Raw genomic sequence first — 26015 nt, forward strand, 5'->3', positions numbered from 1 at the left:
ACCCTAAATACTGAACACTCCACCCCTTAGATGAGCGTGATGCATGTTGAAAGGGATATCATTTGCTTTGACATTCCGCTAGCTAGGTTGCTACTAATACTGGTCAACGTTATTCTAAGCGCTTGCATCTTTAGTATGAAAACTGCTTTGTGCATACATATAGTCTACATAGTATAGTCATTAGCGTAACACAAACAATCAATAACCAAATTAGCTGTTGTAACACTATAGTTAGCGTCTTTATGGCTCCTAGTGCCCAGCCTAAGAAGATGTCATGCCAATGGTGCTCAGTTATTTGCTGGATGCATGAAGCAGTGTGCATAAGCTGTTTAGTGTTTATGGTCATCAATATGGCTGTATTATGTCAATAATGCTGGTATTATTGCGCGTACACATTACTTGCTCTCCGGTGGTTTGTATAAATCCGTTAATAAGTAAGGAATGATTAGTAACGTAACATATACTCTCTGCTCCTATCTGATATAAGTCTGTGGCATTAATAGTATAAGGTAACCATTCACATTCTCCTGGTATTGGGTGAAGGCATGGGTCTAGCACCCGTCCAGTGTGGGTACATACCCACCCCTTAGACCAATCTGCACATCTAGTGGGATCTACGGTGTGATTTGTTTGATCAATCCATTTTCAGTGTGAGGTATCCACCATTCTTCACCTATTACTACAGGGAGCAATATAAAGGGGCACCATATTTCAGGAGGAAGATTACTTCTAGCTATATCAAAATGAGCATAACACATCTCTCCCTCACAATGGAATTGTATAGGCTTTACCCATATTTCCTCAGGCAAATGCAATTGTTGTCTCCAATATTCACCTTGAAGCTGTCCCCATTCCGCTTTGAAGTCTACATACTGTTGATTAACAACACTTTGCCATATTATGCACTGAATTCCTTTGGACATTGTTTGGGTGCTTTGAAAGCCTTTTCCAAATTGTTCATAAGTGAAATTATGCCATTGCCAATCATGATACAACCCACGCAGGACTTTCCATACTTCTTGTGAGTGTGTAGGCCCCCATTGAGAAATTACTTTTATGGCCTCTCTTGTACTATATCCTGTAGAAGATAGCTTATTCCCAATAGCTTTAACATCAAAAGAATTCAGGGCCCCTACCCCGATTCCGGTGGCCCCAGCTATCAAGGACCCTAGATCTCTTCAATTGCGTAACTTTGGCAAGGGCCATAACTGTGGTGTCCATGGTGCACATAATAGATCTTACTTTGAGACATTCCCCTTGACAAAATCTATCTGTAACACAATACAATTAATTATGCTTCCATGCAGAACTTGCTTACATCCTATGCTATATCGCATTATAGAAACGTTGCTTAAGTTGTTAACCATGCGTCTTTCGGTTATATAAAACATGAAGGCTGGTATTCTATTGTTCATTGTAACAACCACCATGTGTCCTGGTATCACAATATTTACATATCATGTTTAGCATATAATTCAAAGCCTCTACTGTTGCTGGTGTCCCCTGCAACTCGTTTAGTCTGTTGGCATGTCGGATTTGCTGTCCAGTTACCTTCCAGGTCACAGCTTTGGCAGCCATCCACTTGCCTCCAGGTACCTCCACGTTGCAAAGTAAAACATTTCCCTGGTCATCAGTTATGTTAGCTGCTTGAGGTGCACCAGTGACATGACTATATTCGGTCGGACTCATACACTTTTTCTGGTTATAATCATGAACCATGTCATCGATGCAGATGTCATCATTTACGACCGTGGGGTAAGTCTCACTGCAAGTACAAATACAGGTACATTTGAGTTCTTTAAAAGTATAATATACGTATACGTACTCCCCACCCCTTGACTCAATAGCTCTCCTGCCTCTGGCTTTTTTTCTGGATGATGCACCCATACTCTTCTTCCTGTGCTTCCAAATCCTCCTTCACCTCTCTAAGTGTTATCGGGGGGGGCAGATCTTTCTTCAATGTGGGGGGTATACGCTTGTTCACAAATCAATTGGGCAAGTCTGTCATGTGCTTGATACGATACAGTAGCATCTCCTTGGTTCAATAATACTACTTTAACCTCTCCTCTAAAATCTGGGTCTATGACTCCCCCTAGCACTGACATTCCCTTGATGGCTAGACTGGATCAAGGGGCAATTCTACCATATGTTCCGGATGGTACTCTCACTCCTATTCCTAGGGGAATAGTCTTCACCTGTCCTACGGGTATTTCTCCATCCTCTGGCGCAAACAGGTCCAGTCCTATACTGCCAGAAGTAGCCTGTAAAGGTAATCGAGCTCAAGGGTCTGTTTTCCAGACAATCATTGTGTGGGTAATTTCCTTATCATGCCCTGTCATCCGAATGAAAGGAGTCTGCTGCCCGACTGGTCTATTGTTCAATTCAAACAAGGCTTTGTCTAAATTACTATTCCATCCTTTTAGAGTCTGATGTGCTGATAACTTTTTTTGCTGTTCTTTCAACAGTCCGTTATATCTCTCAATCATGCCTGCAGCTTGTGGATAATAACTAAGGTGTAAAATCCACCGAATTCCCTGTTCCTGCGCCCAATCCTGCACTGTTTTCCCTGCCAAGTGTGTGCCCCTAACTGTTTGGATTTCATCAGGTATCCCATAATGTTTTATCAGGTAGTTTAGCCCTCGCAAAGTGGACTTTTGATCTGCAGACTTACAGGGCATACCCAACATAAGGCCAGAGTAGGTGTCCACCATGGTCAATACGTAGCTTTTTCCTCCTTCCTTTGGTAGTGGCCCAATATAGTCCAATTGCCACACTGTAGCGGCTGTGGTTCCTCCTCTGATGTGGCCGCTAGGCTTCTTTTGCAGGGGCATTTGTTTTATCTGGTTGCATGTGGGGCACTCTTTTACTGCTTGTTGGACCTGTTCTTTAGTGACTGAAATATGTCATTGCTGTGCCCATGCATAAGTGCCATTCTCTCCTAGATGTCCCATTGTTGCATGAGCCCAGTTTGCTAGAGTAGCTTCAGCCTCCTCATTGATGATTACTGTTCGTGTTTTGGCCATCTGATCTGCGGTGTTGTTGAATAGAGATGCAAGAGAGGTGTCTGAAGGGCAATGGGCGTCCACATGTCCCACATGTATTTGACATTTGTGCCCTTTCTCCCACATCTCTTCCCATAGCTGCTCACCTCCCCAAATGGGGGTGCCTTTGATTTTCCATCCGTCCTGACGCCAAGTCGGGGCCCAGCTTACTAGTCCTTGATAGGTGGCCCAGCTGTCATTGTACACAAACGTTTTCTCTCCGATGGGGGCCTGCTCGATTACTGCTGCTACCCCATGCAGTTCCGCAAGCTGACTTGATCCATTATTTCCTCCTCGCAGCAACAGCGTTTCTGTAGCATGCTGGAATGCGACTGTTTGCCATTGTCTCTTTCCTTGATGGTACCGGGTGGTGCCATCTGTAAACCATGCATTTTGCTGTTCTTCTTCTGTGAGCTGTTCAAAAGGTGGGGCTGTTTTAAATGGTGAGGACTCCATCTCAGATGGCACTGGTGAGGGGACCATTGCTTGTAAGTCAACTGCCCCCAGCATATCTTCTTGTAACTTCGATACTCCTGCTGGCCCCGGTTTTGCCCTCTGCTGCAGATACCATTTCCACTTCACGATGGCAAACTCCTGCACTCTGCCTACTTTATTGCCAACCCCTCCTTCTCGTGTCCAACCTAGTAAGGGGACTCATGTTTTTAAAGTGACCGACCGATCATCAGTTATGCGTTCTATTTCCACTAAGGCCCAATCTTGTGGCACCCTCTTTTTTCTGCCTCTGCCATAGGCTTCACATCACTACATCATCTACATCATCCTGTACTATCATTTCCAGCTCAAACGGGTCTCCTTCTGTGATGGGACCTAATGTAAAAGGATTCTGTAATGCATCTTCTGCTCCAGTGTCCCACAACCTCACCAACCATTTAAACAAAGGCTCTGCAGGCATCTGCCTTAACATACGGGTTCTCTGCAACAATTCACTCTGCGTATAATCTCTTACCAAACAAGAATTCTGTGTATGCCCGCCATTTGCTCCCTTTTCACCTTCAATTTCACCTACACGTCCTTCTCCACTTTCAACTCCACCTAGTTCTGTTACACGTACTTCCACCTCATCCTCCCAAGTATGTGGATCCCAATTTTATTTGCGTACCAATGCCCTCACTTGCACAGTTAAGGGTATTTTAGGCTTCTACCTACTCTTCTGTTTGCGTATCAGTGCCCTCACTTGCACAGTTGAGGGCATTTTAGGCTTCTGCCTACTCTTCTGTCTGCGTATCAGTGCCCTCACTTGCACAGTTAAGGGCATTTTAGGCTTCTGCCTACTCTTCTGTTTTGCTACTCGTACTGCTAATGCGGTGCACCTTGCCTCCATTTGATCACCCCGAGTCACTGCACTTTCTATTGTCTCTTTCATAAGTAACTGCCTTTCCTGCAAGGCTGCAACCTCATCCCGCAGTTTTATTATCTCTGCATTGTGTGTTAATGTTTTCCTGTATTCCTGTATTCCGCGCAGACAGGTAAAGCCATCTCACTTGCCCTGCTGCTTTCAGCTCCAGCTTTGCCCCTCTTAGCTTTACACTCTCAACCGCATCTTCCACTAAGAGAGGAGCCACTTTCTCATCTAACCACCGGCGCTGCCCACCGGTTCAGGAGTCCTGCCACACCAGAGAACGGGTCAGTTGCTAACCACCACGAATTGATCTGGCTTCTGCCCCATGCTGCCTTCTGCTCTCTGCCTCACTTTTCTTACGTCCACAAAGAGGCATTATTGACTTATACCCCACTCCTGGTACCAAATGCATTATCCAGGTGGCTGGTTCACCTGTGCGGTATAAGTCAATAAGGACGCTCAATGAAGGACCACACGCAAATTATAAATACAATTTAGCTTTACTAGAATTGCAGGTAAAATGTAAGCATTTAGCACATTAACAATAGTAGAATAAGAATAGCAATGAAAAGCATCTATTTATATATATATAGGCAAAGAATTAATTGACAGATATGTTTTGATTAACTGTATACTAAAATGCATTGCACTACGATATTCAGGAATACTTCAGATAAGCTTTGATTTACTGCACACCAAAATGCATGTTTCAATTACTGCAGCAGGCTCTCACTACGATGTTCAGGAGGCAATATATAAACAAACTAAATACTTCTGATAAGCTTTGATTTACTGCACACCTAAATGCATGTTTCAGTTATTGCAGCAGTTCACACTAATAGGTTTAGAAAGCAAAATAAAAAAACGAGCCAATACTTCAGGTTATAAACACAGTGCAGGCATAAATAATCAGTCATAATAATAGAGCAGAGAAACAAAGGTGTTTTATCCCTGTGTGGAAACTTAACTTAATCCACGACATGCTGGGGAGCCCTCTACAGCCTGCTTGGACCTCTCTCCGCCTCAAGCACCACGAGCAAACAGGGAGGCAGCGCTGGGCCATGGCAGCTTCCACAATTCCATCTGCGAGCTTCCAAATCCCTCACACACAGTTCAGTGCTTAAATAACTCGAAGCTTGGATTCTATCTCATTCTGGCATTTTCTAGCTAATGTTATCAGTACTTGGCTGCTCTGCTCTGCTCCAGCCTTTGTTTACATTCCATCTTCTCCCTGTACTCTCTTTGTCAAGGTTGAGACGGAGTCTTCTTTATAAACAAGCGTGAAAATAATATCATGAACTTTTCCACGATGTTTGGGAGGGGGTTTCAACAGGCATCACGCTCATCTACACTGCTCAAGCTAATTAACCCTTCGCGTTACAATGTCTTCTGCATCTTACCCTAAATACTGAACAACTATAAAACTGGATGGACGTATAAAGATATTTTCTTACACGGTTTCCATAACCAATCTTCAATTTTGATGAATTTTGTAGAGTAATTCAATCACAAAATACAATGTGTTAATGTCAATTCTCTCAAAAGATGCCGTCATTTTACACAAATGAAGAACGACACAGCTGCATACACATTAATCCCAGTGCACATTGCAGCAACTTCCTCTCTCATGTTTGGTGACTATTTCGTTATTTTGGTTCCAATCCACTAACAGTGTATTTTATTAATCAAAACTGAATAGACTGAAATCTACAACTAATGCACTTTAAACGCTTACCTTCTCAACAGCAATTAAAAACATCAAGAAAGAAGTATATCTGCACAGTAAACGTAAAAGCAGCATCCTGCCTAAATGTAAAACATTTGATGAAAAATGTACGATAGTAGAGTTGCACGCTAACACAGGAAAGGACAGTCCATTAACAAATGAAACGTCAAACTTTATAGTACCTGGAAAATACATATATCTCTGTGAGCTAAAATTCATTTGTGGCATCAGGAATTTTCCTTCCAAATTCTAAACCTAGGTCCTTCTATCACTGATTGTTTGTCAAATTTTTTTTTTATTAAAAAACACACCTTGCCATCTCCAAACCAGTTAATCCAGTTAAGTGTTGGGGGTGGGGATGCCTTACTAGCTAGGAATTCTGTATTCCTGTAAGTGGTAATGTGATGAGTGACAAATATATTCTTACCTTTAACAAAACACTGAACTCAAACTGCATTACCCCATGGACGAATATGTCAAATTGAAAGCCCCCAACCCCTACTTAACCTTTTGAAATCCCCCCCCAGCGTGAATAAAAAGCCTTTGTCTCATCTTTCCTCTTGCATGTCAGGGTCAATCCTAACCTCACTCGGTATATGTCCAATGACCTACAGGCAGTACATGTGCACCACCTTACCAGCCTGAGTGGGGAACACAGACATGTAGTGTCCCAAATATCTCAAATGAACTTAACCAGATGGAGACCTCATTATGAACGTGACATTACAAGTATGTGAGTAGGTTCATTTCATCTTCACTCAGCAAGCACAAATAAGACATTTAGGTGGTCATTCCGACCTCTGCGGTCTTTTTTCCAGACCACCGAGGCCGGGGGAGACAGAATACCACCATTGCCGGCGGTATTCATGCCTCCCTATTCCGACATTTCCGCTGGGCCAGCGGACGGTAACAGTGTTACCGTCCGCTGGCCCAGCGGAAATGGCACATCAACATTGCCGCCGGCTCGTAATAGAGCCGGCGGCAATGTTGATGTGCAGCGGGTGCAGTAGCACCCGTCGCACATTTCACTGCCCGAAATTCTACCGACAGGCTGGCGGTCGGGGACTCATAATCCCCAGGGCAGCAGTGCTTGCACCGCTGCCCTGGGGATTATGACCGCCAGGTGGAAACCTGGCGGTTAAGTGGAGGGGCCGGCGGTATGGCCGTGGCTTTTGCGCCACGGTCATAATAGCTGGCGGGACACCGCCAGCCTGTTGGCGGTGTTCCCGCCAGTAAATCGCCAGCCGCCAGCGTCGGAATGACCCCCTTAGAGTAGTATTGTATAAAGCTTTTATTTAAACCTAGTTTAGTGCAGAGTATATGCAATTACATTGCAGCAGATATGAAGAAGTGCGGTGAATATGAACGAATACAAAGTAAATGATATAAAACCTGATGACTTATTACATTATGTGAGTTTCATTCTTATTAGGTCTTTGCCAGCCATAATTAGCACTGAAAGGTCTGCCATTATGAGGGGTGGAGTACTTTTGTCCCATATCTTAATGCTGAAGGCATGCAGCCTGGAGCCTAGAAGGTCGAGATCTGTTGTTAAGAATCCAGTTTAATAGTCAGGGACCTTGATGGAGAAAAAACAAGGTCCCTGGATGTCGAGAATGCTCCTCCCACTCTGAGAGAGCTAAAGACATGGGTTTTACCACGATTCTCAGGATCATCATAAGAAAGTGTCCTTTTTATTAGAAGGCGCGGCTCCACTGCTAGTGTGGAGGAGCGTTGCCCCCCCGCCAGCAGCAGCAGCTGCAAACCTTTTACCAAAAATTGATAAGAAACTCCGCCCAGCACTCCCCCTCACTGCGCATGTATGTTTGGCCGGCTGTGTTAGGCCGGCCAAACACACATGCGCAGTAGGCTCTCTCCAGCCCTGCAACACAGTTGCACTGGGAGCCTGTGCCTGTAGCCTGTGTGGAGGGGAGAGGAGCAGAGTGGTAACGGCAGCGGTGGCAGCAACAATTTAGGTAAGCTTTTTTATTATTAATAACTCCCTCACACTCCCACCTGCTTGCGCGCCGCCCCGCCCCTCATTTTCACCTCGAGCCACTCCTGGTTATTAGTGATGTAAGGTGGGAAGAAGCACACAGTAATTTTCAGACAATTCTACACATTCAATTTCATTAATTCTATCTTAAAATACCACACATTGCATTAATACGTGAACTCAAAACACACTATTAGAATTCAAAATACATACTATAATGCAATAAATGCATACATATAATCAGTGGCTCTAAAGGAGTTTAGAGGGTACACACACAAAAAGACAAAAAGAGCAGGTTGTGTGCTATTAAAAAGAAGCGTTCTTTCTATGACTCCCCTGAGCAGATTTTCTCATTTCTGCCCAGCTCCAACTCTTCCTTTTCAACTCACAAAAACACCAGTGTTCTACCTTCCATACTCCTTTTACAGAACACTGCCCAACTCTCAATAATAGATAAGCAGACCCTTGTCAAAGCCAAAATCATAACATATCTCCTTTCTTACAATAACCTTTACAAAAGAGAAACATAATATCAATATATAAATAGCAAATGAAATACAACACAACTGTAAAAAATTCTATACCTACAAATGTAAGATACATGCAGATGATTAAGCTTAAAACACAAATTCCTTGTACTTCTTCCGAAATGTAATTTCTCATTTCCTTCTGACACCCTCTTGTTCCTCAATAGCAGCCAATCCTTCATTTTCTTTTAAATCTCTATTGAGTTTTTTATTCACGTCCCTCCATCATCTTTTACTTCATGCCCATTGTCTTAAATCACATCACTCGCCTTTACCAATCTACTCTTATTCCATCTAGATCCATCATTCAATTCCCCGTAATTTCTTCCTACTCTTTTGACAATTTTTGGTTCCAAAAATAGTGATCTTCCTTTTTTTCATATACCCTGGCAAAATTTGTTGAAGGTACACACAGAACAAGAGCAGGTTGTGTGTCATTAAAAAGAAGCTTTTATTCCCATGAATTTCCTGAGCAGCTTTTCTCATTCTTGCCCAGCTCCAACTCTTCTTTTTCAAATCACAATAAAACCAGTTTTCTGCATTCCCTATTCCTTTGTCAGAACACTGCTCAGCTCTCATTAATACATAGGCCCACGTTTGTCAAAGCTTAAATCATAAGAAGGAGAAACAGTATCATCAGGCTGTTGGTCATAGTTTTGTGGTACATGATAAGGTGGCCGTCTAAGCTAATACTGTAGACAATAATGACTGCCCCTCGTTTCAGAGAGCACGAGAACCTAAACAACCGTGTGTAGTGCATGCATGGGCCACATTTCCCATGTCCATGGGTGATGTGCTGCTCCAGTCCAGTTTTTTCCTTTGAATTCAGGTACTTGCAGTCCTGTTTTATAACGGAAAAAGCAAGACTACAAATTCTAGAATTCAAAGCAAAAACCATGACTGAAGAAAAACATCACGCATTGACATAGGAATCTTGACAGGACTGCATCAATGCTGTTTATCGTGAAATTCTTCATGAGTTTGCTGCACCAAACAGACAGCTTTTGGTTAAACATTCTGATCTTCATGTTTTGATAAACATTCGACAAATGTGTGTAATAATAGTGTAGTATATTTTCCTTCCTGTGTTTGCTGTGCCAAGCAGCCATTTTGTTTTCTTCCTCGGCTTGTTGGGACCCTGGTGTGCTAGGGGTACTAGGTTTTCCACAGACGTCTTTCTATTTTTCTGCTTGTTTCTAACATACCTGCCAGGCTGCATGAAACTATAGGGGGCTTTGTGGTGACCACCAATATTTTCCTCATTTTTTCAGCATTTGCCCATTGTTTCTTCCTGCATCCTTGGAGAAGTATTAGGTGTCTTAGATTTTTACTCAAAGTTTTCACATGACTTTGTTTCACAGGCATCTGCCTCTGCTTGTGAATGGATTTGCATCTTTGGTGCCGACCGTTGAAATCTTCATGTGTTACCTGGGCAGTGCTAGAGGCCCTAATGAAATTGGGAAATAACTAATAGCAACAACGTTTTTGCTGCTCGTTTTCAGAAGAGTCTTTCAGTACCAGAAGGCTCCCTGTGAAGCTGGAGACATTTCCTGTAATTCCTAGAGTTTTTTTGTGATGCTTCCAGGAGAGAAAAATATGCCTGGTGACATGATTACTGGACGATTATCTTAGCTGGATCACGAATGCAAAGTTCTGAATGATCCATTTTTGAGAGATCTGCGGCCGCAGTGCATGCAACTAACGTGATAAATGGGAGCCAAGGAAAGAAGCGTGTCCGAGTTACCCAGCCATTTCATGTCACTGGCTCTACCCATTTAACATCAAGATTCTTCCCAGCCCGGTTTATATTATGGTGTTCTCCTCTAGTTCCTGTGGGCCAGATTCACAAATGTAAACTTACAACTTTGTGTACGTTTACAATTATTTGCCATTACAAAGGTATTTTACAGGTAGCATTTTACGAATGCGCAGTCTCTGCATGTAAAAAGACAGGACTGTCCTATAATTGTATGTGCCGAGACTCCGCACTAGTAAAGATGTTACTAGTAAAATACCTTTGTGAAAAGCAAACAATCGTAAATTTACACAAAAGTGTAAATTTGCATTTGTGAATCAGGCCCTATGTGCCCAATCTATGAAAACCAAGCAATCTTTCCAGCTCTTCTGTGTGTCCAACTATTAGTACCAAAGCAAGCCCTTAACCCTTATTATTGGACTGGAATTAACAATAACAGATGGCCTGCCATGCTTTGCCTGCAGCAGCAGAATTAACAGATTTGAAAATTTTGCAATAAATGCAAAAGACGCTGCATTATAAAAGCAGGACCTTTCTCACATTTAATAAACACGTGCTCACATGTAAAGTGTCATCTGAAAAAAGAGATGCATAAGCATATGTTAACATCCCATAAGGATCCCTGACCGTACTCTATGCTCAAGGGAACTTGGGAGGCCACCTCACACTTGCACCCTGGAGCTCCACACATACCTCTACCTGCACAGCTGCACCTGGCTGGTCAGAAGGCGTCCACCTGCTCAGCCACTAAAACCCACTGAACCCACAAGGGTTAAAATCCCATGGGGGGGCAACAGAAGTCTGGATAACCTGATATTGGTCCTTGTCCTCTTCTTGGACCTCCAGTGCTCTAGTGCCTGAGGCTTCAGCCACCATCTTACAAATATGATTCTGTCTTGCAGCACCAGTGCATTTTATAAACTGCACTACTGATTAAGACAAGGGAGTTTTCCGCATAAATTCTACTCGTGAGAAACATGTTCATGGTCAAGCTCGATTGTTGCAAACAAATACTTATCAAGTCATCAGTGGTAGCCTCAGAGCAATACCTCTGTACAGTGGTCTATGCTAGGAATATCAAAACCCAAATATTGACTGAACACAATATCATTACTACAATGTCAAGGGAAAAATATTGCTTTCTATAAATTCTTTATACCTAACTCTCTCTCTCTCTCTCTCTCTCTCTCTCTCTGTCTCTCTCTCTATATATATATATATATATATATATATATATATATATATATATATCTAATTCAGATCAACTCTGGGTGCAAAATGATGCCATTTGAATCCTAATGCAAGCAAATCCTGTAAGATTTGCATGAAATGTCGCTGGATATTAGCTTTTCTCAGCTAGATTCTTTCTTCTCAATACATGGAAGTGTTGCAGACTGATTGTGGAAACAATTTGGATCTCTATAAAGCTCTTCCTGATCAATCAATCAATCAAAAAAAATAAAAATCAATCAATCCATCAAAAAATGTGTAGAGCGGGCTACTCACCCGTGAGGGTCTCAAGGCGTTGGGGGGGGGGGGGGGCAGGGATGGTCACTGATCGAACAACCATGTCTTGAGCTTCTTTCTGAAGACCAGGAGGTCCTTGGTTTTGCAAAGTTCGGTGGGGAAGGAGCTCCAAGTTTTGGGGTCGAAGATATGAGAAGGTTCTGCCTCCTGTGGTGGTGCGGTGGATGCGGGGGACTGTGGCTAGGGTGAGGTCGGCTGATCGGAGGTTGCTTGTGGGAGTGTGGAAGTTCACTCTATCGTTGAGGTAGGTTGGGACCGGTGTTGTGGAGGGATTTGTGTGCGTGGATGAGGATCTTGAATGTGATTCTCTTGTCTATGGGGAGCCAGTGAAGGGATTTGAGGTGTGGTGAGATTCGTTTGTGGTGGGGAGGCCAAGGACGAGGTGTGCGGCTGTGTTCTGGATTCTCTGGAGTTTGCTTTTGAGTTTGAGTGTGGTGCCGGCGTAGAGGGTGTTACCGTAGTCCAGTCTGCTGCTGATGAGTGCGTGGGTGACTGTCTTTCTGGTTTCTGGGGGAATCCATTTGAAGGCTCTTTTTAGAGTGCGGAGTGTGTGGAAGCAGGAGGAGGTTAGAGCATTGATTTGCTGTGTCATGGAGAGGGAGGGGTCAAGGATGATGCCGCGGTTGCGTGCGTGGTTTGCGGGGGTGGGTGTGGGGCCTAGGGCGGTGGGCCATTAGGAGTCGTCCCATGTGGTTTTCTTGGGGCCGAGGATGATGATCTCGGTTTTGTTTGAGTTGAGCTTGAGGTGGTTAGTGGTCATCCAGTTTGCGGTGTCGAGGAGAGCGGCGTGTAGGTTGGTTTTGGCGGTGGTGGGGTTGGGGTGAGGGAGAGGATGAGTTGGGTGTCATCTGAATAGGAGAGGATAGTGATTCCGTGTGCTCGGAGGATATTGGTTAGTGGGATCATGTAGATGTTGAAGGGTGTGGGGCTGAGGGAGGACCCTTGGGGGACTCCGCAGGTGATCTTGGTAGTGTTGGAGTGAAAGGGTGGAAGGCAGACTCTCTGGGTCCGGTCAGTGAGGAAGGAGGTGAGCCAGTCTAAGGCTTTGTGGTGAATTCCTATGTTGTGGAGGCGTGTGCGGAGTGTGTGGTGGCAGACGGTGGCAGAAGCTGCGGAGAGGTCTAGGAGGATGAGTGCGACGGTCTCGCCTTTGTCGACTTTGGTCCTGATGTCGTCAGTGCATGCGATGAGGGCGGTTTCCGTGCTGTGGTTTTTGCGGAACCCGTATTGTGAGGGGTCAAGAGTGTTTTTTGTTGTTTGTGATAATCTGTTCTACTCTAATCACAAATCCTGAATAAAATGAGAGTCAGACCTAGCGAAGGAGGGGAGGTCTTCCAGTTGCTGGATGCTAAAGGGATTTAAACAAGTCCAACAAAGATTACATGCAAAATTTGCAAACATGCAGAAAACAGTTCATTCATCATCCTCTTTAAACTCCACAAGTTACCCGCTTAAGAAAGGATCCACCTCATGGTTCTCTGTTGCCTACATAAATGTTTATATGGATTTTTACAATAAAGTAATCCAAAACTCCCTTTCATGAACCTTCGGTCAGCTTCATCTCATTCACTTGTTGTCCTTTGCTTCAACAAATCCTGTTTGGTACAAATAGTTTTCCATTTTAGACTCATAGCTATGGAACAGCCTTCCACTTGGGCTGAAATCTATCCTCTGCCATCTCATTTTTAGGAAGAAGCTGAAAACCTTTTTTTCTTTCCCTTTAATGATCAGTGTGCATATCTGCTGCCTCCTTAGTGGTATTTTGCTGAGAGAACTTAAAGTGTATGCACTTTACAAAACTTTATCAAAGCATATATTCTGGCCGCACAATAAAGACCCTCTTTGTTTAAATTCACGACTAGGGGTGTGAAACGATTTTGCCTGCAAAATTATTGAAATTTAGTATATTCCTTTTGTGAAGTTTCACAGTATAGTTTTTCTCACGTCCATACTTTCTCCCCATAACCATATATTTTTAATGCTGTACCAAGGTCATTTTCATTCAGATCAAACTTAGGCCCTGATTTAAGAAAAGTAATGCACAACTGCGGCGGCACAGTTGTGAATTAAAAAAATTACTGCTGGCTAACGCCATTCCTCAGTGCCATCCGTGCACCATATTTAAAAAACAATGCACTATGGCGCTAAGGAATATTTAGCATAAAAAAATTACGCTAACCATTACAACATGCCAGAACGAAAAATGATGCTAATTCTGTAAAAGCAGTGTTAGAATGTTTTGCGGCACAATTTCTTTTAATGCTAAACGTGTAACGCCATATTTAACAGCATTAGCGTAAAAAAAAAACGTGCAAGCAAGAAAAAATAATTTGGGAGACAATATGAAGAATGCAGGCCAGGGGAGATCCCAGAGAGATTCCAATGAGTCCAGTACGAGCCAGAAGGGAGCAGCAGGAAAAGGATAAGAAGAAGCAGAAGTGTCGCTTTAGTGAGGAGAATGACATTTTGGTCAGTGAAGTCAGGGAGCACCAACAACAGCTCTTCATCACCTCAAAATTGCCAATAGGTAGGAGAGAGGCTATATGGCAGGCAATAGTAGATTTAGTCAACAGCGTAGCAGAGGTGAAGAGAACTGTCACCGATTGCTAAAAGCACTGGCACGATTGCAAGCGCAGAACTAAAGAGAAACTAGCCAGGAACTGAAAGGCAGCACTGCAGACTAGAGGTGGAAGTCCAGCACACCAGGAGGACCTGGATGACCTCGAGGAGATGTGGCAGTCGTCATCCTGGAGGAGCTGGTCACTGGAATCGCAGTACAGGACAGCACAGACTACCAAAACCTACCACAAATGCACGGTAAGTTGCAGGCGGGAACTATCTGGAATTTTACAAATGGCAGAAGGGGGAGGCACATAGGACTAATGCATGCAAAAGGGTCACATCAGGACACATAGGCCCTCATTATGACTTTGTCGGTCTTTTTGAAAGACCGCCAGTGCTAGTGGTCTTCCACCCACCATATTACGAGTACTGCTGGACACCTGCCACATTTTGGATGGAAATCCTGCAGTAGTTGTGCTGGCGGACGGAGGCTCATGGGCGGTTCCACCACCAGCCCCGCCCCACCAGAAGGACTCTAGCAGCTGTACTACGACCTGTAATACAGCCTGGCGGTGTCCTGATGGCGGGGGTTGCCAGCGGTGGAATCGCCCGTTCCCTGCCGGACGACCTTCTCACCGGATAAGGGCATCCGACAGGGGAGAGAGGTGGGAGGGTGGGGGGTGTTGTGTGTGCATGTGTGAGTGTGTGTGTGTATGCGTGTGTGAATAGAAGTGTGTATGCATGTGTGTATGCATGTGTGAATTGAAATGTGTATGCGTGTGTGTATGTGTATGGGTGTCTGCATTCGTGGTTGAATGCGTGTATGAATTTTGAAGCGAATGCGTGTATGAATGTTGAAGTGAATGCGTGTATGGATGCATGTGAGTGAAAGCGTGTATGTCAGTGTTGGTGAATGGGTGTATGCGGGGTGCATGTGGGTGTCTGTGTGCTTGTGCATTTATGCGGGGAGGGGTGCCTTGTACCAGAGGAAGGGGTGGGGTGCTCTGTACCAGAAGGGGTGGTGGAGGGTTCTGGTATAAAGGGGGGGGGGGTATTTTGCTTGCTTGGGGGGGAAGCTGTCTGCCAGTGACAGGGAATTTCTTTCTGCCGGGTTTTTCGTGGCAGTCCTACTGCCACGGAAACCCTGGTGGAAAGCCTGCTCATAATACCGCCAGCAGTCTTCAGTGGACCGCCGGGTCGGAGATGCTCATTTCCAGCCTGGTAGGTCCAATTGCCCTGGCGGTCTGAGCGGGGATGTGGCGGGTTGGCAGAGGACAACCCGCCACACTTATAATGTGAAACCGCCACCGTGGCCCTGGCAGTCAGTAGACCGCCAGGGTCATAATGAGGGCCATAGTGTCAGAATCAAAAGGCCGCATCACCATCGGAGCCTCACTTTTAGTGACCCTCTGGTGGCGCTATGTCTTCTGCCATTTACACAAAGTGGTGTTAAGCCACTTACTGTGATTTAACACCACCTTGTAAATATGGCCCTTACACATGCAGCACTTTGCCTGGAAAGGGTGTGCAATTAGTGTGGCTGTGTCCGTGCCACAACAACACCCATTGCGTATTGTTTTTGCTCCAGATTTAGAACTACATGTAAACCTGAGGCTGCGACTAAATCTAACACCACCTCAGGGGTGGTGTTAGGATGGCACAACAAGGTGAAATGCTTTCCTTCCTCCTCATGTCCTTGCCTTTCTTATGGGTGCTGCTTCCTGAGGCACATATAGAAAGTGCAAATGTCCAGAAAAGATTGTATTTTCAGTAGGAAGGTGTCCCTTCCTGCCCAAAATCTATCACCCCTGAAGCGCAGCCATCCTTGCACCATGGTGCAAGGTTGTGTGCATTGGCGTCCACAGCAAAAATTGCACTGATGCAGGGGCCAACACAGGGCTGCACCATATATGCTTTAAAATGGTGCATCCAACCGTATTGAATGTGACTGAGTGTGGCACTGCCAAATGTGGCACTACGTTGCACTCTGTCATTTTCCTTGAAACCTGGGTAATAATGGGCCAACTCTTCAGATATGCGGACACCTTTGCCTCTATATGCACCAAACATTTTTCAGCAATCCCAGCAATTGCTTACTGTTGCTACTGATCCACCTGCCAATGTGGAATACTCAGAGGCAGATTTAAGGGCCCCTAACGCTACCGGAGCGGCACTTTTCGTTTCTCTCTGGTGGCGTTAACCACTACTCCATATTTACACTTTTTGTGGCGTTACGCCTCCTTGTAAATATGGGCCCCTTTGACGCAGTTGTCTGCATCAGAGGGTCACGCAATGGGTGTTGCATTGGGCGTTCCACCGCAACACCCATTGGTTGTGACGCTGCCCAAGATTTATGAGAAATCATAAATCTGTGGCAGCGCCAAAAACTAATGCCACCTCAGGGGTGGCATTAGCATGGCAAAACGGAGAGGAATGCTTTTATTCCTCCTCGTTTTTTGCTTTTTCCATCTGTGCTGCATACTGCACACATAGAAAGAGCAAAATGCCATGGGTGATTGTTTATGTACAGGATGGAGTCCCTTCCTACACATAAAAAATCATTCTAAAATGACGCTTTGGTATTTCTATGTGTGCTGCATTTTTAGCACACATAGAAGTGCCAAATCGCCATTATAGATCATTTATGTGCTGGAAGGGACACCTTCTGTCACATAAACAATCTATCCCCTCAAAGCAGGGACCCTTGCACTATGGTGAAAGGATGCCTGCATTGGCGAAGGGAGGTTAAATCAGCCCCAGAGCAGGGAAAAACGCAGAGGTGCGCCAAATTCCTGTAAATATATGGCACATCCCTGCGTTTCAAAAGTGGTGCAGCACTGCTATTTTTGGCGCAGCACCGCGCTGCTCCACTTTTGAATAAATCAGAGCCTCAGTGTGCTACATATCCTATGCTAGTCGCACAGGGTGGCCCAATAACAACTTGCACACACCTCATGCACCATTTTGGAATGTGCACAAAAGTGAACATCTACAACATATGGGGCATGCCTGTGATCATCATTTGTGCTGCTGTACAAGTAGCTTCCATTTCACCATGTAACAATGTTGCCTATGTTGTGGGAATGGTTGGTGGTGTGCACAAAGGGACAACTTCATGCATAAGAACAGCAACATGTGGCATCAATGTCACACTAGGGGTGCAATGTCACTAGCCCGTAATGCAACAGTACCATCATACAAATAGTTACCAATGTGAATCCAAGCTGCCCATTCCCCTTGAGCCACATTAATAAAGTCACAAAATGCATGCATTGATCCACATAGTGCATCCTTGCACCAACATATGCCTGTGGCAGATATGCTGTATGCAAGGGAATGCCCCTTATGCAGGGAGGGATGAACTAATGGGGCTGACAATCCATAAAGTTTGCACTGTGCCATCTAATTACCACATGTGTGAGACCTGCTTAAGGCAGATGACAAAGTGACACAAGCACTGTAAGCAATCGACCTCCCTGTGCTTTGCTGCACTAGTGCCATAATTCTTGGTTCCAATGCAGTAAAGCACCAAAATAGTGACAGCACGCATTAGATTACTGTGGGAATGGCCACCATGGTGAACAGGAATGTAAATTACATGCTACCATAATGTAATTGGCTGGGGCTACAAGGAATATAGGCCCTCATCATGACATTGCCGATAAATCCCGCTTACCGCCACGGTGACGGCCGCCAACATACCGCCGCCGTGGCGAGTATCCATTCCTCATATTATGACACCCACACACCAATCCGACAGAATACTGCAACACACACACAAATCCACCAAACTAAAGGTAAGTGTTCAACTGTCGGTACCAACACCCATACCGTTACACCAACAAAACAACGCCCACCACATCATGACCCACTAATCACCATGGTGGACATTCAATGGCGCTAAACCAGTGGTGGTACATACATGGCCACCCAAACACTAAACCACACAACATTGGCCAATTAAAAAAACACACACCTGGCACCCATACACACACCAAACCCACCCACCCACAGCACTATAAAACACACACCCACAATACCCACAACCCCTTACTAACACCAATTGCTACCAGGAGACTGAGAAGAAGAGCACAGCGACAATTAGACACACACACCACATACACCCATACATCCCTCACGCACCCCACATCACACACCCCACCACATCACTCAACACCCTCACACCAACACACACCACACAACACATTTGTCCCCGCTAAGGCACCCCTGTTTCACTGATGAGGAATTAAGGGTCATGGAGGGGGACATTGTCAGGGTAGAGCCACAGCTGTTTGGAGCACAGGCACACAAGATATCCATTGCCAGGAAGATGGAGCTATGGCGGAGAATCATGGACAGGGTGAATGCTGTGGGACAGCACCCAAGAACAAGAGACGGCATCAGGAAGAGGTGGAACGACCTATGGGGGAAAGTGCATTCTTTGGCAGCAAGACACCAGCTCGCCATATAGAGGACTAGGGTTGGACCCCCACCTCCTCCCCCACAGCTCACAGCATCGGAGGAGCAAGACTTGGCTACACTGCATCCTGAATCTCACAGGAATAGCCGGAAGACTGGACACTGGTGAGTCAACATTTACTACTCATCACCCCCATACCTGCATGCCATCTCACCTCCTCACCCTCAATCCCGTCACCCCACTCCATCCCACGCACTGCACCTACACATATGACTAACCCCATTGCCAAGTCCTGCATGCCATACCAATGTATGGACAGCCCTCCAAGCCCTGCATGCACACCCATCACATAAACATGCGGGGAACTAACAACCCCACAATACATCACCATACAAAAAAAGGTGGGAGGGCAACAACAATGATAGAGTGGAAGCTAGGGATGTACAATATGTCACAGACATGAAGCATAATACATCACTTGCATCCCCACAGGTGCCCCAGCCAATCTCAGCGGAGAGGAGGTGCCATGAATATCCAGTCCCCCAACAGAAGATGCCCCCAGTGATGACAGTAACTCTGGACTTCAAGATCTGGATCAACAACCTGGCCCATCAGGGACCACTGGACAGTCGGTCACCCCAGCCCACTCACAGTCCACCACAGAGCCTCCCCCATCAGTATCCAACACCACAGCACCCACCCAGCATCCCCACATCTCTGTCCCCAGGACACGTCAATCAGCAGTGTGCCCACCTGTACAGGGACCCCAGTCCACACCTCGCTCCCAAGACAATCAGGGACCTGGGGTCAGTGGCAGTGGGCACACCATTCAGGGGACAGAGGCAAAGGCCAACAGGGACACTGGGACGACTGCTGTGCACTAAGGGGAGGACAGGCCCACGGAACTGACTCTCCATGAGGCACTCACCGAGATCCTGGGTGCCTACCAACATTCCCAGGACATAATGGGCCAGATCCTAGACAACATGCAGGAGAACAGGCAGCTCCAGGAGGAACGGTATCAGGGGATTAGGGAGGACTTGTAGGTTATCAACACCACCCTGATCTGCATAGCAGGGGTGTTGGTAGACATGGCCAACATCACGAGGGAAGCAACAGCACAGCATCGTGCCCCTACCACCAGCCAGTCCATTGACCAGCCCTCACTTCCGCTGCCACTAGTGGGTAGGAGGCCCCGCCACAGGACCAACTGGCCACCAGCACCCCTCCCCCTGCAGAAGGTTAACCACCCCGCAAATGTTCCCTGCGATCCAGACAGAAGCCAGAGACACTTGCCAAGACCACTGCCAGGAAATGAGACTCTCCTGATTGTCCCCCTTGTGTCCCATCCTGTCACCTTGTCCACTTTGAACTGCCTTTGCTCACTTCCGATGGCCCCTTGGACACTGGGCCTGTGCTACAAACAGACTGGAACTATAACATGGACTTTCCTTTACTATCACCCCATCCCATAGCACTTTTACCTCTATTTCATAGCACTTCAATAAACACCTTTGAACACAACTTGACTACTAGTTTATGTGTTGAAAATGTGCATTTATGGAAATAGTCACATCTTGTGCAAATGATCTGAACATTGTGAGAACATACAAAGAATGACCTGTAGCTGGCTGTAGTAATCACAACAGGACACTGTTGTTATATCACCAACATCTGTAAAATGACAAGCCATAGGTGACAGTAAGTTGAGATGCAAAGGAAGTGAATGCCATCATGCTACAGTCACACAGATAACAAGATAGTCAGATTAATGATCAGTTCCATTGTCTCACCTGTGAGTCATTGGAAGTATTTACGTATGACTGATGTTCTGTTGTCCTCATCCTCATCCTCTGCCGCCTCATCCTCACTGTCCTCAGGGTCCACTGCTGCCACAGGGGCATCTCCAGTCTCCTCCTCCTACAGAAAAGGAACATGTTGTCTGAGGGCATGGTTGTGCAACATGCAGCATGCCACTACTATCTGGCAGACCTTCCGGGGTGAGTAGCACAGGGATCCACCTGTCAGATGGAGGCACCTGAACCTGGCCTTCAGGAGGCCGAAGGTACGTTCGATAATTCTTCTGGTTCACCCATGTGCCTCATTGTAACGATTCTCAGCCCCTGTCCTGTCATTCCTCTCAGGGGTCAGGAGCCACAAATAGGTTGGGTAGCCAGAGTCACCTGCAAGTAATGAGGGACAACAATTAGCCTTGCACAATGCTATGGGGATGACACCTGAAGGCATCCACTGACATAGAGTGGGTGGGGACCCTGGCTCACAGATTAGCCACAACCTGTGCCTCTGTAGTTGGGCCATCACATTTGGGATGCTGCTATTCCTCAGGACAAAGGCTTCATGCACCGACCCAGGATACTTGGCAGTGGCGTGGGAGATGTACTGGTCAGCCAGGCATACCATTTGCACATTTATAGAGTGGAAACTCTTCCGATTCCTGAACACCTTCTGGCAGAGGGGGACTAACGAAATCTGTGTACCGTCAATCAACCCAATAATATTGGGGATATGGCCCATTGCATAGAATCCGACCTTCACAGTGGCCAAATCTTCCACCTGGGGGAAAGTGATGTAGCTGCACATGTGTTTCACCAGGGCAGACAAAACTCTTGCCAGCACGATTGAAAACATTTGCTGTGACATTCCTGCTGCCAAGCCCACTGTCACTTGGAATGAACCAGTTGCCAGGAAATGAAGCACTGATAGAACTTGCACTAGAGGGGGGATCCCAGTGGGATGACGGATAGCTGATATCAGGTCAGGCTCCAATTGGGCACACAGCTCTGTGATTGTGGCCCTGTCCAGTCTATAGGTGAGGTTTATGTGCTTGTCTTCCAGTGTAGTCAAGTCTACAAGGGGTCTGTGCACAGGTGTTTGTCTCCTCCTCCTATTCATCCACAGCAGTAGATTTCTAAGGGACATAAGAGTGAGTAGGCTGTCACAATTAGAACAATGGGACCACCACCTCAGTTGACATACAGCATAAATGTGATGGGACAGTGGGTATGGCAATGTATGTACAATTATAGGCAATGATGCAGTAATGGATAATCAGAATGTTGTCCACCACCATGAAATGGTGACCGACTGTCCTGTATTTAGGGACAGGTGGAAGTGAGGTAACTCTGCCGACGCTGGACGTCATTGCGGAAGGTGGTCTTGCAATGCCGTGCATTTCCTCATTGGATAATATGGGGCTCTATGGTGTGGAGTGGCCAATGGGGATCTGCGCCGGTGGTGACAGTGTAGACCGCCGCGGACGTGACCACCATTTTCTATCTATTACCTCACTTGTTTCCTGACCTTCAACAGGAGAACACCCACACTGCATGTGCTGCTGTGACCTGTGTCTGGAACCTACCATGGCCCATGTGGCTGGGGAAAGGGCCCCCGCCTTCACTGCGGAGGAGCTGGAGCGATTGGTGGATGGGGTCCTACCCCAGTATGGACTACTGTATGAGCCTCCAGACCAACAGGTCAGTACACCTTGTGCACAATGCATTTGTGAAGGATACATGGGGAATGTGTGTTACCAGCATCGTGTCATTGGGGGGGGATGTCTGGTGGCAGTGTAGATGGTGTGTGCCTGGCGATGTGTGTGCCAATGGTGATGGAAACGGGATTGGTGGGCCATATGTGTGACAGGCTGGATTGTATGTGTAATGGTGTCCTCCTGTCTGTATTACCTCTGCAGGTCAGTGCCCATCAAAAAAAGGGATTACAGCGTGACATCTCCAAGGACGTGTGGACCCTGGGTGTCTATGGCAGGTGGAGCACCCAATGTCGGAAATGGTGGAAAGACCTGAGACGCTGGGCATGGAAGACCATGGAGGCCCAGTTGGGGATGGCCTACCAATGAGGAAGGGGTGCCCGTCGGAACCTGATCCCCCTGATGGCCCGCATACTGGCAGTGACCTACCCAGAGCTGGATGGGCGCTTGAGGGCATCACAGCAGCCACAAGGGGTGAGTACAGTGACCAGTACTACAATAATTGGTAGGTGGCATGGGATCTGGGTGGTGGGTGTGAGTTAGTGGATGCCCCTAATGCCAGGTCAGACATTGCAGCATGCTCCAGCTCAAAGGTAATGGATGTATGGCAAATGCAGGAAACCTAGCTTGTTAGCATTCCATGTCAGTCAGGGCTTTGAGAGTCCCAGGAGGTGTTGGCCCTCATCTTGCCTTGGCATCTAGCCAAATCGATGGCAATGCAATGCATAGTGCACAATCCTGATCCCTGTGTGTGATGGTGCTGTGTATGCCGACTGTGGCATTGGTGCAGTAATTGGCCCAGTGTTTCCTCTCTACCGCCCCCCTTTTTTCTTCTGTCATCCTGTCCATGTGTGCATTAGCATCATCTGGCAGAGGAGCAGGGGAACCAGCGACAGAGGAAGCTGCATCCCACAGGACCCAGGAGGCAAAGTCCAGTGGGACGGAAGGCGAGGGGAACACCACAGCATAGACAGGAGGTGACAACACAGACTCAGATACCTCCTCCGATGGAAGACCTCTGGTGGTGGCGGACACCTCTGTGACCACCCCAGCTGTTGGTACAGCCACCACCCCGTACCAGCACTGCCCTCCCAGTAGTCCCTCAGCGAGTTGCCCGTGCCCGCTCACCCAGGAGGGCACCTCAGGCCCTGCCACAATGAGCCCTGCCACCCTTAGTGAGGAGGCTATTGACTTCCTGAGATCCATCTCTGTAGGGCAGTCAACCATTGTGAATGCCATCCGGGGCTGTCATCCCAGATGCAGCAATGCAATGCATTCCTGGAGTGCATCCACTGTGTATTGGCGGCCCAACAGAGATCGTTTCAGGCTCTGGCCTCCTCTCTGATGGCAGCTATTGTCCCTGTTCCTACCGTCCCCCCTCCAAATACCACTTCCCAGTCTCAGTCTCCTCAATCCCAGCCCATCCCATGAACACATACAGACGAGCATGCACACAAGACAACACCCAACAGTGGCACAGTCAAACATAGGCACCACACTTCATCCCACAAGCACTCATGCAAACACCAGACAGTTGCACACACAACCACATCCACTGCCTCCACTGTCTCCCCCTCCTCTTCCACCTCCCTCACAGTCACGGCCACACTCACATCAGCATGCAGTGCATAAACACCCACCACCAGCATCACCACACTAAGCAGCACACACACCTCACTAGCAGACACCTCCACAACATCCATCCACACGTCCCCTGTGTCCTCTCCCACCCTGTCTGCCCCCCCGGAGGGCACAAACGCAAGCACTCAGACACCCAACAGCCATCCACCTCACAGACGCACATTGCCCATGCACCTGCACCCATGTCCAGCAGACTTTCATCTCCAACAACCACTCCCTCAACCTCCACTCCCATCCCTCCTCCTACATCCCTCCCCAACTCCCCTAAGAAACTTTTCCTTTCATGTCTTGATCTCTTTCCACCCCCTCCTCTCGTCCTGCCCATAGAAGGAGGGTCCCAACAAACCAGCCCAGCACCTCAGCCAAACAGTCCACGGGGACAGTGGAGGTACCTCCAAGTCATGGAGGCAAGACAGTAAGGGATCCCACTCGGACAACAGCCAGGAAGGGGAAGGATCTCACTCCAACAACAGCCAGGAAGGGGAAGAGCCCACAGCACCAGCCAGGAAGGGGAAGGTGCCCGCACCTCCTGCCATGAAGGAAAATAAGCACTTTACTCCAGCAGAGGCTGGCAAGGTGACAACACCACCACCACCATCAGTGGTCACGCAGCCCTCACCTCCAGCTTAGGCAGAGAAGCCCACTCCTCCTGCAGAGGCTGCACCTTCACTTGCTGTGACAGTGCAGCCCTCACCTCCAGCAGTGGCTGGCAGGGTGACACCACTATCACCACCACCACCAGTGGTCACGGAGCCCTCACCACAAGCTGAGGCAGTGCAGTCCACTCCTCCTGCTGAGGCTTCCCAGGAGGCACCTTCACCTGCTGAAACAGTGCATCCCTCACCACCAGCTGAGGCAGTGCAGCCCACTCCTCCTGCTGAGGCTGCCCAGGAGGCACCTTCACCTGCTGAAACAGTGCATCCCTCACCACCAGCGGAGGACATGTAGGCCACCCTCCAGGGACTGCTGTACAAGGAGCCCCCTCCAGAACCAGTGGGCAAGTTCCCCACCCGAGAGACTGTAACCTTGCACTACCTAGCAGAGAGAAATGTGCATGGAGTCCCCTCCAGAACCAGTGGGCATGTTTCCCACCCCAGAGACTGTGACCTTGCACTCCCTAGTAGGGAGAAAAGGGCACGGAGCCACCTCCAGAACCAGTGGGCAAGTTCTCGAATTCAGCTAAGGTGCCCCCACCCCCTTTCCCCTGAGGTGCCTGCCCACTTCATTGATAATGCCCCTGCACAGTTCTGTGCAGTTGATGTCAGGAAACAAGTTGGGCCGTGGACTGTGCCCTGTGGCCATGTGACCACTTGGTACTTTGGACCGGGCATTAGCCCTTTGTGTACATTTGTAGATATTTGGTTCATGTGGTGGGTTTCGCTATGCTAATACATTTTCAGTACTTCAATACTCTGGTCCTTGTATTATTCTGCTGTTTGTCGTGTGCCATTGTTTTTCGTCTGCAGCTGGTTGTGTGTATGGTGTGTGTGTGAATAGTGTGTGTTGTGTGTGTGTGTCACTCTCCTTTTCCTCCCTCCTTTGTGTGCTAGATGGCTGTACTCACCATCATCGTCTTCACTGGCGTTGGTGTTCCAGGTGGAGTATGGCGTAGATGAGCAAGGAGAAGACTTGCAGTTCCGGTTCCATGGTGGCGCAGATCTTCTCTGTGTCCCTGAAGGTGAGTCTTTGATCTTCTGTGCACTGTTTCCGTGAGGATTTTGATGTCGTTGGTACGGCCCCGGGAATCTTGGCGGTTTCCTAAGTCATCATATGGTGGGCGGTACTTTGTCTTCCGCCTGGCTGTTGATGGCTACCACCGTGGTGAGTGTTGTTAACACCCTGGTGGATGGTGTGGTACATTGGCTGTCTACGGGAGTTCTCGCCGCCATGGTCATAATTTGGCGGTAATTACCGCCAGCCTATTGGTGATATTACCGCCACTTTAGCAGTC

The sequence above is a fragment of the Pleurodeles waltl genome, chromosome 1_1 (genome assembly GCF_031143425.1).
Source record: "Pleurodeles waltl isolate 20211129_DDA chromosome 1_1, aPleWal1.hap1.20221129, whole genome shotgun sequence".
NCBI classification, from domain to species: Eukaryota; Metazoa; Chordata; class Amphibia; order Caudata; family Salamandridae; genus Pleurodeles; species Pleurodeles waltl.